Genomic DNA, 16,093 nt, shown 5'->3' with positions numbered 1-16,093 from the left:
CGGCGATTCATGGATTGAACATGTAGTTCTCTGAAATTTCAACGAATTACTGACTAGAGACTGAGAAAGTATTGCTCAACTCGAAGAATTGCCGAATATTGAGAGTTTGTCGAGCAACTGAGCAAGTATTGCTCAATTCGACGAATTTGATAATTTTGGTGCGCAACTGAGCAAGTGTTGCTCAATTCACCAAAACACTGAATATTGATAATTTGACGTGCAATTGAGCAAGTGTTGCTCAATTTGACAAACTACTGATGAATTACCGAATATTGATGGTTGGATCAATATTCGAGCAACTGAGCAAGTATTGCTCAATTCAAAGAATTATTTACTGGTGTCGTGACCCAATAAAATATTAACCAAAAATATTGGTGAATTACCGAATATTATTAATTTGGATGTTGATTGCTGAATCAACATAATTTTGTGTTTGAACTTGCTCAGAATGGTGATTCGTGAAGCGTTTGTTCGAAACCCTAATTTTTTGATCAATCCTTCAACAATTGGTGAATTGCTGAAAATTGGTCATGAGTGAAGAGGGACCTAACACATGGGATGATGAGCGTCCATGTGATGCCCAATGCTCGAGTGAGCACACACCAGGGTTCTCAGTTTGAGAGTTGGTGAAAGAACGATGATTAAATGCAGGTTTCATCATTTATTGAAATATTGATGGATTCAGCGTTAGGTGACAAACCTAGGTATGAGAGATGAGGACCGACCAAGAGAGCATAGGACCGGATCTTGGTGGTCGCGGGACAAGTTGTTGGTCATTTAAAGGGTTCTCCAGTTGGTTGGAGAGAGTTCGGGCCCAGTACGAGCAATTGAACAAATTAGGTCAGAATTATGAAAACATGTGGGACCGGCTTTGTTTAAGCCCTAGGAATGACTCTGGTCGGTCATGGAGGCATGCACGTGTTACCGTGGTGTCCGTGTTTCCATACTGAGTGTTTCAGTATTTTCTGATGCGCGTTCGAGCAACATAGTGAATTTTCAGAAGAGTTTCCTCTTGACTGAGAATTCTCGATTTTTGTTGGAATGAGCATGTTTGTTCAATTCATCAATATTTTGAAAATATTAAAATAAAAGTGTTTTAATATTTAAAATTGTTGTGAGAGGTTAGCCAGTCGTGCGACTATGTTGGCTTTTGGTTTTTCGTGATTTGAGCAGTATTTGAGAAAATATGGAGAAATCATGAATTTTGCTCAAACCTAGGAGTTTCATGAATTGAGGAAAATAATAATTATGCAGGATTAGGGATTGCAAGGTGTGGGGAAGACCATGGCTAGGGCATGGCCGGCCTGCTAGGTTGCCTGGCCCGCACACCTTTCCCTATTTTATTATTTTTCATGAATCCTTGAAGTTATGGAGAATCCTTAAAGTTATGGAGAATCCACGAGTTTTTGTTGAAACGGAGGAGTTTCGTGAGATTAGGGAATAATAATTATAAAAGGCTAAGGATTGTGAGGTGTGGGACCGGTCACGGCTTAGGCATGGCCGGCCGGTTAGGTTTCCCAGTCTCGCACACCTCTCCTTATTTCATAATAATATCATTTCGTGAATCCACCAAGTTATGGAGAATTCACGAGTTTTGGAAAAACAAGGAAAGTTGCTAAAACCAAGGAGTTTTCGTGAGTTCACGAAATAACAAAAAATAAGAAAAATAACGGGAGAGGCACAGACCGACCATGGCTAGGGCATGGCCGGCCGGCCGGTGGGCCCGGCCATGGGCGCCTCATATTATTTTATTAATATTCATTGTTTTCTCCTGTTTTGCGAAGGATTCCTCATTATTTCATATTTTTTGGACACTCGCTCGTGCTTCCGGGTGCTCAGTCGTGCATCATTGTCGAGTGCACTCGCACCATTTTTGTGGGGCTTACTCAGTGATGGTCCAGATGCCCAGTTGCTGGGTATTTATTACTGATTTATGAAATTCAGTGGAGAATAATTCATGAAACCGAGTAATAATATGAGTAGTTATTTTATTATCAATCCATAAAATCAGCAGCGGATTGGACTATGGATTCAGAATAATAAAATGATAATTTCATCACCATCTCATCGAATCGCAGATTTGACCATGAAATCGGAGTAATAAAATAAGTGGTGATATTACCATTTCATGAGATCAGCCGTGGGTTCGACCATGAAATCGGAGTAACATCTATTACCATTTCATGAGATCAGTCGTGGATTCGATCATGAAATCGGAGTAATACATTTATCTATTACCATTTCGATCATGAAATAGGAGTAATGAGATAAGATAGATTATCTTCTAGGAATTCAGTGGTGAATATGACCTAGAATTTAATCTCTTGCGTATAGTCAGTAAATCAGCGAGTGTTGCTAATGTCCCGAAGACGTTTTTCCCTCTCAACATTTCATGTATGGAGGACCGCCTGAGTCTATACACGGGTCTTTCTACATAGTCAGGAACAGTGAGTATCACCGTCCTGAAGAAGTTATTGCTCTCAATCTTACGGAGAACCGCCCAATTGTTCTTCTATGTAGAGGCAAATTCCTTTATGTAGTCAGGGAACAGTGAGTGTCACCGGTATCCTGAAGGAGTTAATCTCTCAATCTTACGGAGAACCGCTCAATTACGTTATTCTACATAGAAGCTATGATGAAATTCCCGGTGTCCAATGGTCCAAAGAGGCCTTTCGAGCGACATATGCATCATACTTCATAAAACACGAATCGTCACATGGATCTCTGAAGCCATGTCAGAAACATGCAGTATCATGATTTTACGGTTTTGACCTTTGTTGAAAATCCACCATCTACACTTGTACAAATTATATAGCTCCTCCCAACTCATATCATAAAATTCATCATCCACGCTTCTACCCCTCACTTTAATCCCTGTAATCTTGTTCGCGTCATCAGGAAGTATTGTCATCTCCCCAAAGGGTAGATGAAACATATACGTTTCGTGAAAAAATCTCACGGAGAAAGCGGAGGAAGTCACACTATCATATTCCTTATGTCCATATTGAATGACAGTCCATAAATCAGAGGATTAGACGTAAGCAATTACCTCGGGAACCTCTTTAGACAATTTCCATTATGCTTCCCTCTGATGTCTCAATACTCGGACTGCATCGTTGTGATCAGGAGCCTCACATATTCTCTTTGCCCAAGATTCGGCATAACCGATCAACACCCTTCCTCCATTTTCTGGAAGTCCATGGAGAAAAACATCATCTCGAGCTAGGATTACGTTATTATCATCAGGAATGTGCAAACCTTTAACCCGGCGTTCAACAACATGTTTCTCTTTCGGTTGATGTTGAGGTTCCTCATTAACATGACCACCACCAACTTCTTATTCTTCTCTCTGTATCTGTGGAAGTGGTTCATGAATTACTAATGATGCGGCTTTGTCAACTCCTCTCGCTCCAGCTCTGATTTTTTCTTTACCTCTTCCTCGAGGATCGGGTGTTTTAGAAGTAGGAGGTTGCTGCGTGTCGTAATCACAACTAATTAATTAATATTTTTCCACCTAATTAACAAATAATGTAGTGTAGTCAAGTTCGTTCCCATGAGGAGCAAGAGGTTTTAGTTGTTTAGTTGTCAAAAAAAGGGGGGATTGGTTTTAGATTTTAAAAACAAAAGAAAGTAAATAAAGCAATTAAAAGTTTAAGTTGAAATCAATAAGAGAGATTAGATCAAGGAATCCTTCTTCGTTGCAAAACAATAAATCAAGTTATGTTCTTTTCCACTTTTTATTAGTCACAGATTATCACCAACCGTAGGTAAAACAGCTAGCTCAGTGCTAAACCCTTAAATCCCTAGTATCACCGGATACGGAAGTTCTCGACTACCGGATTCTATTCACCAAACCACCTAGCAGTAGCTCACTCAAGATGTAATTTAGTTAAATGCATTAAGATTTATGAATTTATTAGGTTGATATTAGTAGTTATACTCTTATCTCAAGGTCTACTTGCTAACGTTGTCTCCACACACAATTGCTCCACGGAATCCCTCCGTAAGGTCTCGTGCTTGCTACTTATGTAAAGGTCAAGAAACGATTACTTATCCCCTAACTTTCACTAGCTTTAGATCAATTTAAAAATCAATTTAGTTGGCCACCTAAATAATCTATCAATCAACCATGAATGTATAAACATTCCTAATGGTAAAAATAAAAGATAATCATGTGAAAAACATCAAGGTAGATTTAAAAACAAAAATCAAAACATGTTAAGAATTAGGAATTCATCCTCAATCAATAAGAAAATTAGTTACTCATGTTTTTGAAATTCACACAAATAATTAAAGGGAGAATTTTTAAAGTTCACACAAATAATTAAAAGAAAATTTTCCAAAGCAAGCAAAAACACAAGTGTTGTGTGTGTAGAGAGGTGTGTAGAAGTGTATGGAGAACTTCTCTATTTATAAGCTTCAATATCCTTGCAATCCTCTTAGGAATAGAATCCCTTTCCTTTTGTAGCTCAACTTCTAAATCCTTGTCTTTGTAAAACTCTTCCACCTTCTCCTTCCAAATTCAAGCCCAATTCCTAAAACCCATTCCAATTCTAGGTCTTCACACCCCATAAGAGAAACTCATACAAAAATCTGTTATTTTGGTCGTCGGGAAAATCCTGGAATCACCGGAATTCGGCCGGAAAAGTCACCGCCGTCCACCTGAGTATTACTGCCGGTCACCGGAGGAATATATCGTCTGATGTCGTTAAAGTGAACGGTCAAACTAACGGTCGTTGGTAGTCAATGGAGTCAAGGGAAGAGAGAGTCAGCCATTGAGTCAGCAACGAGTCAGATGATAACTCAGCTGACTGGTCTTACTTGCTTGGGTTGAATCGGCTCATCGTCCGGTATTGAGTTGACTCAGTTGAGAAATGAGTTCACCAGAGTCTCCCCTGTTTCTGGCTGTTTCCCGACCATTTTTCAGGCCATTCTTTTTGGTCTTCTCCTGTTAAGAATCCTAAGCATACATCTATTCATTTCAACCCATTCTTCACTGCAGCTTAAGCATCTGTTGCAAGACTTCAACTCTTCATTCTATCCTTTCTGCAACTGATAATTCATTGTCATTGCCATCACCAACAATTCCATTATTTATCTGCAGTACCAATTCCATCTGCATTGCAATTGTTTTATTTGAATCTCAATACTGATCCTAACCCATTTTATTCCATTTCTGAGAACACCAACACAAACCCATCTAAGCTTAGCCATCAACTCTATATCTGTTTGATTCATAAGCAGCTTCAATTCCTTTCTTCTACTCAAATTCAAGACTCCATTCTTCACACCAGCAACAACAAGACCACAATTCATCACCACCTTCATGTGATTTCTTAGATCGACATAAACATTAACTCAAACCCTTATTTCTTCCTTGTCATATTCAGCCTTCAACTTCTACCAATTTCAACCCGTTGCTTCCCAGATTCAATCTCAATTTCTAGGTTTAACAGGAGCGGTTTCATCTCTTCTCTCTATTCATTTCAAATCACAACAGACAACCTCAAATTCATCACAGAATCAAACCCATCTTTTATATCATCACCACCATCGTAAACCCCTTGTACTCTTCAGTTCATCTTATCAATCCCAGAAGACAATATATCTTCACCGCAAACCCCAATCTCATCACAGATCTCCTCCTTCAGCATCAGGTTTATCTTCTTCTTCTCTCAATCGGACAACAGCAACTTCAACCATCACAGGTTTATCTCAATCTCATCTTTAATCTCTCAATTTCTCGATCCAATCTCTCACCTGAAGTTCACGCTTCATCATTTTTCTCGATTTCCAATTCTGTTATCTCCATGGCTGCGCCTCCATTTATAATTGAACTCAAGAACGAGCTAATCAAACCCCTGCAACTCCAATGGAAGAAGCTCACTTTTTCCTCTCACAATTCATTAGCAACGGCTGCTGTTTCCTTTCTTAATTTTAGTAGCAAATGATTGAGAAAGAAGAATGTTTCTAGATTTAGGGTTAAGTACTAATTTGGGCAGGATTCAGACACCCCATTAGATAAGATCCACCCAGTTTGGGTGCCTATAATAGGTGGTCAGTTCTGATAAGGGCTAGCCAGTTTCCAGCCCCTTATCCTCAACTGATCTGTATTTAGTACTCCTTCAAACAGGGTTTCCCCTTAACCTTGACCAGGCTCCCAATAATGACAGCCTATGAAATTTCCTTTTTGCCCTTTCGACTCAATTTGGGTGATTTCTTCTTCTTTTTCTCCGTGCGACTCCAGAGTACCTAATAACTCAAAAACATGCGTAAAATACATAATTTACAATAAAAATAGCAGATAAAGCATAAACAATAGATAATAAATAGGATGTATTCTACACCCTATCAAATTCCACCACACTTAGACTTTGCTAGTCCTCGAGCAAATCAAACTAAAACTTACAACTTCAAAGCGTTTCAGCGTCCCAAGCATCCAAAGAGTTATGAGGACATAGAGTTTCTGCATGCTAGTAATAAGAAGTTAGAAATACTAAAGAACATATTCTTATTCTTAAATGTTGAGTGAGAAATAACCACACCATAATGAGAGAACGCGTGTTTGAGAGCGATCAATAAGCATTTCGCCTCGACTTCTACCTCACCAAAAAAAGGTTTTATCAAATTGCACTCAAAAGACGTACTTTTATGGTTCTCACATGTGTGCAGGTAGGAATGAAGAGAGAAATCCTGCAACACGTTGAATGGTGGGAAGGACAACTTCCGAAATATTTTAAAAACCCACATCTTTTAACATTTTGAAAAACCATTTTTCTGACGATCTCTAAGAAAGGAAATCAAACACTATTATTGAGGATGAGATTACTTACTTACCTTCACATTCGATTGCCAATTATGGTAACACCACTCTCACGGTATCCAATAGAAACGTCTTCGCTCCTCGTCTTCATCTTTTTGGTCGTCGTCTTCGGTTCCAACTATTGATGATAAACTCTTGAATTTCGTAGATCCTTGACAATTTGTAACTTTTTACCATAAATCCTTGTCGCTTGAAACTTCCTTATAGATTTTCCTTCCCCACGGCTTATTAAATAAATATTAAAAATAATGATAAATTTTTCTCTTATCTCGTTTTTTTTTTTTTTTTTTTTTTTTTTTTGTTTTGATTTTACCTTTTTTTTAGAGACAAGAGAAATAAAATACAAAACAAGGTGAAAATAAAAAAAAACCATGGCCGTGGGAAAAGTACTTTACCGCTTGATTCTTCACAACTTGTATCGTCTCGAAATCATAAACTTCAATAATTCTCACCTTTTGCTTTTCTTTGCTCTTGTAAATAAGTCTTCTTACTTGGATATAGAATTACCTCATTGTATTGTAAGTCTTCAACATGTATATATAAAAATTCGCTCATTATATGTTGCTTTACTTGGATATGAAATTTACTCTTTTCTTGTTCCGTTGCTTTTAAACCATGAACTTTTTCAACTTTCCTTGTAGATTTTGATGTCGCTCCCTTGTTGATGATGATGGTGTTTCTATGGGCCCGTTGTTGTCGAGAGAGAGAATGGTGCTAACTGCAAATCGAACTACAAGAATGAGGCTTTCATCTATAGACGTCACTCTCATGATTGACAAAATTAGCACTCAAGAGATCAAAGAGTAGTGCTTCTATTGGTGGGAGGTTGGGTAGCTCACCATTCTACCCGGAATTAACGTACGGTGACACACACTCAAAAGAAAGCTCTTTAGTTATTTATAAAGAATTTCTGGTCGGTGCCTCGCATGATATAAATAGGGTAGTCTCCACTAATGATTGATCAACAACTCTAATAATGCATGTCTCCCTTCTCCTAATTTGCATCACCGGCATGATTAAATCTATTATTTAACACTCTAACAAGCAAGAAATCCAAACACTTACATTTTCAGTTATGTCGGTCAGAATTCTCTATGTAAACATACCTAGAAGTATGCTAGTGACTCTAAATCTCTAAAAGTTGGAGGTTTTATGCAAAAAAATTTTTTTTTTAAATAAATGCTTTACCACTCCCCCACACTTAAACCTTACATTTTCCTCAATGGAATTGAATCATCCTAGCAAAGTTACGGTGGGAAATCCTAACATGATATGGAACAAGAAAAATAAATAAACGAAAATAAAAAGCTAAAGGATAAGAAATACAAAACCTATGGGTTGCCTCCCATTAAGCGCTTGTTTTAAAGTCGACGGCCTGACTTAGCTTTTGCTTCACATTACTCCTCCATAGGGAGTGAATCTTCAAATTAAAGTTCATCCACATTCACATATGCGATGTTCTCGTAGTATGGCTTCAATCTATGGCCGTTGACCTTGGAAACCGAGTTGTCTCTAAGACTAGTAATTTCAACTGCACCATAAGGAAAAACATTAGTAACAACATATGGTCCAATCCAACGGGACCTTAACTTTCCAGGAAATAGTTTAAGGCGAGAATGATACAAAAGGACTTTTTGTCCCACTTCGAAGATTTTCCGAGAAATCATCTTGTCATGAAAAAGCTTGGTCTTTTCCTTGTAAATCTGGGAACTCTTGTAAGCATCATTACGTATCTCCTCTAGCTCATGTAGTTGTAACTTTCTTTGCTTCCCCGCTTCGTCATATTCCATGTTGCACTTCTTTATCGCCCAATAAGCCTTATGTTCAAGTTCAACCGGAAGATGACAATCTTTACCATAAACCAACCGATATGGAGACATTCCAATTGGTGTCTTGTACGCCGTTCTATACGCCCAAAGTGCATCATTAAGCTTAAAGCTCCAATCTTTCCTTGTAGTATTCACCGTTTTCTCAAGAATGGACTTGATTTCCCGGTTTGAAATTTTTGCTTGTCCACTAGTTTGTGGATGATAAGGCGTACCAATCTTATGTGTAATGTTGTACTTCTTGAGGATAGCGTGGAAAGCCTTCTTGAAATGTGAACCGCCATCGCTTATCACCACTCTTGGTATACCATGCCTAGTGAATATGTTTTCTCTTACAAAATCACAAACAACTTGAGAATCATTAGTTTTGGTGGCTTTAGCTTCCACCCATTTCGAAACATAATCCACCGCAAGAAGTATATAAAAATTTCCATTTGAATTGGCAAAAGGGCCCATAAAATCGATTCCCCACACATCAAAAATCTCAATGGTGAGGATTGGTGTGAGTGGCATTTGATTTCGAGAACCTAGATTTCCCGTTCTTTGACATCTATCACACAATTTAAAAAAAAACATGTGCATCTTCAAACAAGGTGTGCCAATAAAATCCACTCTCGAGAACTTTGAAAGCGGTACGTTTAGAACCAAAATATCCACCACAAGCAAGAGTGTGACAAAAAGAGAGAATAGATTGAAATTCGGAATTAGGCACGCACCTTCTTATCATTTGATCCACGCCATATTTCCATAAGTATGGTTCATCCCACACATATTGCTTGGATATCTTCTTAAGTTTCATCTTTTGGAAGTTAGATATTGTATTAGGTACCTTCCTTTTCACCAAGTAATTCACTATATCCGCGTACCAAGGTGTAGAATTTTCCAAGGAGAAAAGTTGTTCGTCCGGAAAGCGATCTTGAAATGGAAGTTCTTCTTGAGACATAACAAGTCTACTGAGATGATCCGCAACGGTATTCTCCACACCTTTGTTGTCTCGAAATTCTATGTCGAACTCTTGTAGCAATAGGATCCATAGGATTAGCCTTGGCTTAGCTTCTTTCTTCTTTATTAAGTATTTAAGTGCGGCATGATCGGAATATACAATAACCTTGGTGCCCACCAAGTATGATCGAAACTTTTCCAATGCAAAAACTATAGCCAATAACTCCTTCTCCGTGGTAGAATATTTGATTTGTGCATCATTAAGGGTCCTCGATGCATAATAGATAACATGGGACAATTTTTCCACTCTTTGACCCAAAACGGCTCCAACCGCATAATCACTAGCATCACACGTTAATTCAAATGGAAGATTTCAATCCGGTGATTTGATAATTAGCGCACTCGTCAATATTGCCTTCAATTTGTCAAAGGCATCCTTGCATTCCTTGTTGAAGTCAAAAGGTACCTCCTTTTGTAATAACTTGCACATCGGCAGGGATATTTTGGAGAAATCCTTGATAAACCGCCTATGGAAACCTGCATGGCCAAGAAATGAACTGATTTCCCTTACCGAAATGGGATATTGTAAGTTCCTTATTAAATCTATGTTTGACCTGTCCACTTCAAGCCCTCGAGAGGACACAATTTGACCAAGTACTATGCCATGGTTTACCATAAAGTGATATTTCTCCCAATTAAGGACGAGGTTTGTGTCTATGCATTGTTTAATAACTAGTTCAAGGTTGTATAAACAACTATCAAAAAAATTATCATAAACACTGAAATCATCCATAAATACCTCGATGATGCGCTCCACATAGTCCGAGAATATACTAACCATGCATCTTTGGAAAGTAGCCGATGCATTGAAAAGACCAAACGACATTCGTCTATATGAAAACGTTCCAAACGGACAAGTGAAAGTGGTCTTCTCTTGGTCGTCCGGTGCAATAACAATTTGGTTGTATCCCGAATAACCGTCCAAGAAACAATAATGAGAATGCCCCGCTAACCGCTCCAACATTTGATCAATGAAAAGTAAAGGAAAGTGATCCTTTCGAGTTGCGGGATTAAGCTTTCTATAATCAATGCACACTCTCCAACCGTTTTGAACTCTTGTAGGAACAAGTTCATCGTCTTGATTTCTAACAACTGTAACACCGGACTTCTTTGGTACCACTTGTACCAGACTAACCCATTTGCTATCAGATATTGGGTAGATCACCCTCACACTTAGCAATTTGAGTATCTCTTTCTTCACAACCTCCATCATGGGAGTATTAAGCCTACGTTGAGCATCACGTACCGGCTTCACGTTCTCTTCCATTAGAATTCTATGCATGCACACGGATGGACTAATGCCTTTGATGTCCGCAATTGTCCACCCAATAACCGTTTTGTGCTCTTTCAAAACTCTAAGCAAACGGTATTCTTGTACCGGTGTGAGGTTCTTTACAATAATCACCGGAAGCTCATCTTCATCTCCCAAGAAATCATACTTCAAATGTTCCGGAAGTGGCTTTAATTCTATCTTAGGCGCCTTCACAATAGATGGTACAAGTAATTCATCATCCATGGGTAAAGAAATATATGAAACATTACCCTTTTTAGCTTATTGCAATGCCGTCAAGGCACCACACATCTCCACCAATTCCTTGGAGATTTCAACATCCAAATTGGACAAGCCGTGGACGTCCAATTCAATGCTCTTTTGCAACACCACCTCAAGTTCGTCCTTTTGACTAAATTCTACCATTTGTTGCACTAACGAACTAACCACATCAATGGAGTAAGCGGAATGCACATCACTTGGGTAGCGCATGGCTTCAAATATGTTGAAGTGTATTATCTCCTTATCGAATTCCATAGTAAGTGTACCCTTATCAACGTCATTCTTCGTCTTTGCGGTCTTCATAAATGGCCTCCCAAGAAGTAACGAAGTAGATGACCGATTCTCATTGTTGTCCATATCCACCACGAAGAAATCAACCGGAAAAATTAGCTCATTCACTTTCACTAGCACATCTTCTACAAGGTGTCATATATATCGGCCGACATTACACTTATGGAAGCTCCCGAGTCAAGTAAAGCATGTTCAAACCTTTTTGTACCAATAGGCCACCGGGATCCGTGCACTTTGTAGGCATCTTCTTCAATAGCATAGACGACGCACTCTCGCCAACTTTAGTAATTTCATTATCAAGCAACCTATCCTTCTTTGTGCATAATTCCTTCATGAACTTAGCATACCTTGGCATTGTCTTGATGGCCTCTATGAATGGGATGTTGATTTCTATCTTCTTGGAGATACCCATCAGTGCCTTTTCTTGATCTTCTTTCTTAGACTTAACAAAGAGACTGGGAAAAGGAGGTGGAGTAGTGAAACTAGGAACCGATTCCTTGGATTGGTTGGTTGGTGTTGAATTCTCCTTTGGTGCGACTTCCTCCTTGTCTTTGACTACCTCTTCACTAGCTTCTTCATGATGACTTGGACTCTCCACTTGTCTCCCACTTCTTAACGTAACTGCATTAACATTCTCTCTTGGATTCACAAATGGTTGTAAAGGAATCTTTGTGGATGCTTGAGATTTCAATAGATGCACATCGGTTGCCAATTGTCCCATTTGGGTTTCCAAAGCCTTAATGGCCGATTCATTCTTCTGTTGGGTTTGTTGTAACATAGAAGTAAGACCTTGCATGCCTTGCATTAACGCATTGAGCTTGTCATCACTCGAAGAATCACGCTCCTTGACTTGTTGTGGTTGGAATTGTTGTTGAGGTTGGAAGCGTGTTTGTTCGAAACCACCTTGTTGCACATATGAATTAGGAGCCACCGCTTTCTTGTTCGCATAACTAAAGTTCGGATGATCCTTCCAACCGGGATTGTAAGTATTGGAGTATGGATCGTACCTTGGCCTTTGATTTGGATATAAAACATTTACTTGTTCGGTCTCATCATCCGGAATAATTACCGCGGTCATTCGTTGCATTACCCTTTCTATGATCCCCATCCTTTGTTCAAGGTATGATGATGAATCACTAACTTGATGCACTCGCCTAACCGTTGGTTCTTCTCTTGTGTAGAGTTGTTGCGAGTTTGCATCCATACTTTCAATCAACTCTCTAGCTTGGGTCAACGTCTTGTTCATTAGTGCACCACCACCTGCGGCGTCAAGAAGAGATCTATCACTTGGGTGGAGAGCTTCGTGGAAGTATTGGAGTATCATGACGTCATTAAATTTATGATGTGGACAGCTTGCCACCAATCTCTTGTATTGCTCCCAACATTCATACAATGACCCTCCCACATTTTGCTTCATCCCACAAATCTCCTTGCGAATTTGAATAGCTTTTGATGCAGGAAAATATCTCTCGAGGAAAAGTTTCTTCATCCCATTCCATGTGGTGATACTTCCAGAAGGAAAATAATACAACCATTCCTTAGCATTTCCCGCCAAAGAGAACGGGAAAGCTTTCAACATTGCTCCATCCGCATTAGTTTCCGGTGGAAGCATAACCATGACTATGGTTTGGAAGTCCATAAGATGCTTGTCTGGATCTTCATTCACCATGCCATGAAACTTTGGTAACTCTCTAATCAACCCTGGCTTGATCTCGAAGGTTGAGTTAGTTTGGATACACCATTGTTGTGTATCGAGCTTGTGAGAAGCTAGATCCTTGAGTGTACGATCAGCCATTTCTTCTTCATCTATATCGGAATCTGCGAACTCACTAGATGAAGAAGGAGGAAGCGGAGTGTTAACCGCTCGAAAAAGGTCCTTTAGTTGAGTTCCGGATCGAAGACGCATACCAATTGGACTCGGTTTGCCCTCTTTAAGCATTCACCAAAGATATAGTACCTGAAACAAGATTATCGAAAACTAAGTTAGATACGATGTAGAATCTAACAAAGCAAGAATAAAGCAAAAAAGAAAAATAAAGCAAATAAAATCGTCCGCTGCTCCCCGGCAGCGGCGCCAAAATTTGCTGCATGTCGTAACCACAATAAATTAATTAATATTTTTCCACCTAATTAACAAGTAATGTAGTGTAGTCAAGTTTGTTCTCACGAAGAGCAAGAGGTTTTAGTTGTTTAGTTGTCACAAAAAGGGGGGATTGGTTTTAGGTTTTAAAAACAAAAGAAAGTAAATAAAGCAATTAAAAGTTTAAGTTGAAATCAATAAGAGAGATTAGATCAAGGAATCCTTCTTCGTTACAGAACAATAAATCAAGTTATGTTCTTTTCCACTTTTTATTAGTCACAGATTATCACCAACCGTAGGTAAGGCAGCTAGCTCAGTGCTAAACCCCTAAATCCCTAGTATCACCGGATACGGAAGTTCTCGATTACCGGATTCTATTCACCAAACCACCTAGTAGTAGCTCACTCAAGATGTAATTTAGTTAAATGCATTAAGATTTATGAATTTATTAGGTTGATATTAGTATTTAGACTCTTAGCTCAAGGTCTACTTGCTAACGTTGTTTCCACACACAATTGCTCCACGGAATCCCTCCGCAAGGTCTCGTGTTTGCTACTTATGTAAAGAGTCAAGAAACGATTACTTATCCCCTAACTTTCACTAGCTTTAGATCAATTAATAAATCAATTTAGTTGGCCACCTAAACAATCTATCAATCAACCATGAATGTATAAACATTCCTAATGGTAAAAAAAACGATAATCATGTGAAAAACTTCAAAGTAGATTTAAAAACAAAACTCAAAACATGTGAAGAACTAGGAATTCATCCTCAATCAATAAGAAAATTATCTACTCATGTTTTTGAAATTCACACAAATAATTAAAGGGAGAATTTTTAAAGTTCACACAAATAATTAAAAGAAGAATTTTCAAAGAAAGCAAAAACAAGTGTTGTGTGTGTAGAGAGGTGTGTAGAAGTGTGTGGAGAACTTCTCTAAATATCCTTGCAATCCTGTTAGGAATAGAATCCCTTTCCTTTTGTAGCTCAACTTCCAAATCCTTGTCTTTGTAAAATTCTTCCACCTTCTCCTTCCAAATTCAAGCCCAATTCCTCAAACCCATTCCAATTCTAGGTCTTCACACCCCATGAGAGAAACTCATACAAAAATCTGTTATTTTGGTCGCCAGGAAAATCCTGGAATCACCGAAATTCGGCCGGAAAAGTCACCGACGTCCACATGAGTATCACTGCCGGTCACCGGAGGAATATACCGTCTGATGGCGTTAAAGTGAACGGTCAAACTAACGGTCGTTGGTAGTAAATGGAGTCAAGGTAAGAGAGAGTCAGCCATTGAGTCAGCAACGAGTCAGATGATAACTCAGCTGACTGGTCTTACTTGCTTGGGTTGAATCGGCTCATCGGCCGGTATTGAGTTGACTCAGTTGAGAAATGATTTCAGCAGAGTCTCCCCCTTTTCTGGCTGTTTATCGACCATTTTTCAGGCCATTCGTTTTGGTCTTCTCCTGTTAAGAATCCTAAGCATACATCTATTCATTTCAACCCATTCTTCACTGCAGCTTAAGCATCTGTTGCAAGACTTCAGCTCTTTATTCTATCCTTTCTGCAACTGATAATTCATTGTCACTGCCATCACCAATAATTCCATTCTGTATCTGCAGTACCAATTCCATCTGCATTGTAATTGTTTTATTTGAATCTCAATACTGCTCCTAACCCATTTTCTTCCATTTCGGAGAACACCAACACAAACCCATCTCAGCTTAGCCATCAATCTCTATATCTGTTTGATTCAGAAGCAGCTTCAATTCCTTTCTTCTACTCAAATTCAAGACTCCATTCTTCATACTGGCAACATCAAGACCACAAATCATCAACACCTTCATCTGATTTCTTAGATCGACATCAACATTAACTCAAACCCTTATTTCTTCATTGTCAGATTCAGCCTTCAACCTCTACCAATTTCAACCCATTGTTTCCCAGATTCAATCTCAATTTCTAGGTTTAACAGGAGCAGTTTCATATCTTCTCTCTATTCATTTCAAATCACAATAGACAACCTCAAATTCATCACAAAATCAAATCCATCTTCTATATCATCACCACCATCGTAAACCCCTTGTACTCTCCAGTTCAGCTTATCAATTCCAGACAATAGATCTTCACAGCAAACCCCAATCTCATCACAGATCTCCTCCTTCAGCATCAGGTTCATCTTCTTCTTCTCTCAATCGGACAGCAGCAACTTCAACCACCACAGGTTCATCTCAATCTCATCTTTAATCTCTCAATTTCTCGATCCAATCTCTCACCTGAAGTTCACGCTTCATCATTTTTCTCGATTTCAAATTCTGTTCTCTCCACGGCTGCGCCTCCATTTATAATTGAACTCAAGAACGAGCTAATCAAACCCCTGCAACTCCAATGGCAGAAGCTCACTTTTTCCTCTCACAATTCAGTGGCAGCGGCTGTTGTTTCCTTTCTCAATTTTAGTAGCAAATGATTGATAAAGAAGAGTGTTTCTCGATTTAGGGTTAGGTACTAATTTCGGCAAG

This window comes from Papaver somniferum, chromosome 8 (assembly GCF_003573695.1).
Source record: "Papaver somniferum cultivar HN1 chromosome 8, ASM357369v1, whole genome shotgun sequence".
In the NCBI taxonomy this organism is placed as follows: Eukaryota; Viridiplantae; Streptophyta; class Magnoliopsida; order Ranunculales; family Papaveraceae; genus Papaver; species Papaver somniferum.
This window is presented reverse-complemented; position numbering follows the sequence as displayed.